The following is a 3,574-nucleotide window of genomic DNA, read 5'->3' as shown; positions in this document are numbered from 1 at the left end:
TCCAATTTCAACTCAGACATGTAAAGAGATCAGAATTCACCATATATGTCATTACAACAAGGAAAATCTGAGAAGTGGAAAATTAATGACTTTTCTTGGACCCATCAGCGAACTGAGGTTGCAGGGCAAACCACCACTACTAAATCTGGAGACAATTTTATCTAGAGACATATAACTGAGACTTGCTTAGAAGAAGCAGAAGCTTCTGAGGCTATAAGCTGGTAGGAACATTTTAGTGGTAACTTAAACAAATTACTAAAGCTGAATTTAGACTAGAATGAGAAGGGAAAACTCCATGGGACCACAATTCTAAAATACTACAATATATTGGGCTTTTTCATCCAAGAAAAGGTTTACCGAGGTAGCTCAATATAGGGATGTCATAAGAAACTGTAATTTTTCATGTCACTCCAAAAAATAATCTAGATGTGATGTAATGTTCATTTATGAATGAGTAAATGGAGACCTCTAAATAGCTACATTATTCTCTCATACCCCTCTAAGGTACTAGTCTTTAAGTAGGTAAAAAAAATAATAATAAATGTTAATCTTATTAACTAAATGAAAAATTTTGTGCATGAATGACAGAGTGTAAGCTTCTTAAAAGTAGAAATACGCCATATTCTGGAGCACAACTGATAACTGTCAAACATTTATACAATACTCAGTCCTTTCAGCCAATAAATCTTCTTCCCAAAACATTCAAAATCAAAGACAAAATGGCATTAAAAAAGGACTATTTTTATAACTATGAGCTAGCATAGACCATTATATTATCTTATAAATAGCAACATATGCATAATAAGAAACACCTTTTTCTAAGTTTTATAATCAACAGATTATAAACTACAAATGTTCTAAATATCAACATTATCAAACTGATATTAAAGTTAATAAGTTTATTCAAACACATTTTAATAGAATATGTTATCACTACCAAATATTGAAATTCAATATAATTGCATATCAGACTTATAAAATAGCATTATGTAGTTCAAAGGCAATATGTGCCATTAATGATATTTTGACTCAGATATCTGGAGTCCCTAGCTCTCTTTATTGCTCCAGGGATGTGAGCACATGCATATGTGGACTTGAAAAGTTTATGATTTCTGTTATGCTTCATTTAACTTTATTTTAACTTAAATATGATAAGTAATAAAATACATTCCTAGCAAAAATTAATTATATTATTTCTAGTTTAGTATTATTGTGCTTAAAAATATAATGAAAATCAGAGTTCAGCAATGTTCCATAGATTCTAAGGAATAGCCTTAAAAGAGTGATATAAATTGATTTTTATACAAAATACAATGTATAAAACATAAATATGACAATGAAGTGATTAACGTCTATGTCTACCAAATTTTCATACTAACATTAAAATTTAAAATATATATAACTTACAGGGAAACAAGGATTTTTGCTGACATTTTAGTCATTATTTTTTTAATTTTAAAATGATAGCCTATGTATAAGTAGATCAACGTACTGCATTTAATGAATTCATGTTTTTGTAAACAGTTGCTTGGATTGTAAATGTCATCATCAAAGAACAATTTGGCCATTGTAATGGTGGGTATCTAGTAAACATTGTTTCTCTGCATTGCAATGGCAATTAAGGCCATTTCCTCACTGGAAACTGCTATGCTTTATTCACTTGACACTAAAATTATTAGCTTGCAAGACATAAAATGTTTTAATCAATATAAATGTTGTTTATGCTACTCTGATAATGATTCATTGTCTCAAAATATCCTGGAAAGTTTTTTAAAGGTATAAAAATATTTTTTTTCCAGAAATTAAAACCTTGCCTAAAGTAATTGTCTTTATGTGGGAATTTCACATCTGTACCTTTATTTAGTTTTCCAGTTTGTAATTCAATATATTTCAAAAGTGTTTGCTTATTAAAACACATTTTGTATGCCTCATCAAGTACAGAAAAGCAAGCTCTTTAATTAGTCTTTATCCATATTTATCCTTCTGACCCAGTTTATTGCCTACAATATATGTTATAGAATATTCCTAAAAACAGCTTTTTTATACATGCCTTATTTCTTTACTAAGATGATATTAAGACATAACACTTAATTGTTTAAATAATAATTGGTTAAATGAAATTTCAGACATTATAGAACTATTAATCAGCATGTATGCCACTTCTGGAACTATAAATTAAATATCGTCATACACATGTTAAAAGATTTTCATATTGTCATACACATGTCATAAAATTTCCCAACAGTTTTTGTGGGGGAGAGGTGAGGAAAGTACTTTAAGGAGATAAATTTAGTGTAATTCTAGTCTTTCCCAACTATACCACCACGTCATCTAGAGCAGCTCCACTTGAGTTGACTTAATACATTAGTATTCAGGCAATTTAACTTTAGAAAAAAAAATTAAAACATATAAAAACTTTTGATAAATAGATTCTCCTTATTTCAAAATATAAAGAAACCATGGGTCAAATGAATTACATTTTTTCCAAAAAAGGACACAACTGTCTTAGTACAGAAACTGGGTGTTTATATAAGTAATTTATTTATTTTTTTTACATTCATCTAAGTTGCCCCTTACCTAACAGCTACATTCTCTCTGCCAATTTTTTAAGGTAAAGGAACTAGAAATTTAAGAAAGGGATCATTCACAGAATTAATCTATCATATTTATTTGGGGATATAAAAAGGTAAAAGTAACTCAGAGTTTTGACTAGAAAATTAATATAAATGTTTATAATTTCAATTTAACATACAGAATCAGTGATCTTGGTTTATTTAAAACACTGTGAGGCTACAATATCATGTGTTATTTAAATTAGGGGTGAGTAAACAGGAAAATTTTTCAGAAAGATTTTGTTTGTTACCATCTCAATGGCAGTCAACATAATATATTAAGGTAAATTGCATGATTTACAAACAAAAAAATGTAATCTATGACATTGAAATTTTAACCAATTTGCTTCTAAATGCACAGGAAAGATTAGGTGCTGAAAGTTAGAGCAAGTACAGCTATCAATTCCTTTTATGAAAGATGTAGTCAATAGGTTTGTATGACTATCGTTGATGCCATCAGTTTATTACTTCCAATAGTGTTGGCTTGAATACTAACTGCCATAATTTATTCGGATAAATCTTTATATTGTCATATCCTCACACTAAAATAGCATTACCAACACTCTTTTTCTCTCTGCTTTATTTTTCTTCAAAATGTTATTACCTATTGCTTGCTTTCCGATATGGGGACCTGTTGTGCATGAGGGCAGGGACTTTTGTCTGTTTTAGTCAACATTGCATTCCCATCACCAAGAATAATATGTGACATGAGTTAGCACAAAAGATCTTAATATGTAATTGTTAAGTGAGCAAATTAAAAAAAAGAAATAATAATAAGTGATCTGGTAAACAGAAATATATATGCTTATATATTCAATAACATCTGCTACCTTCATTGTTTTTACAGGGTAGTTAAATATTTACCTTTAAAAAAACTTACCAATATCACTTAAAACAGTTCTGTTATTTAAAAGAGTCCAAATAAAATGCAGACGAAAAAGTTTCTATTCTGTGGTTTTATG

The sequence above is a fragment of the Pteropus alecto genome, unplaced genomic scaffold, assembly GCF_000325575.1.
Source record: "Pteropus alecto unplaced genomic scaffold, ASM32557v1 scaffold3, whole genome shotgun sequence".
Taxonomy (NCBI): domain Eukaryota; kingdom Metazoa; phylum Chordata; class Mammalia; order Chiroptera; family Pteropodidae; genus Pteropus; species Pteropus alecto.
Note: the sequence above shows the minus strand (reverse complement) of the source record.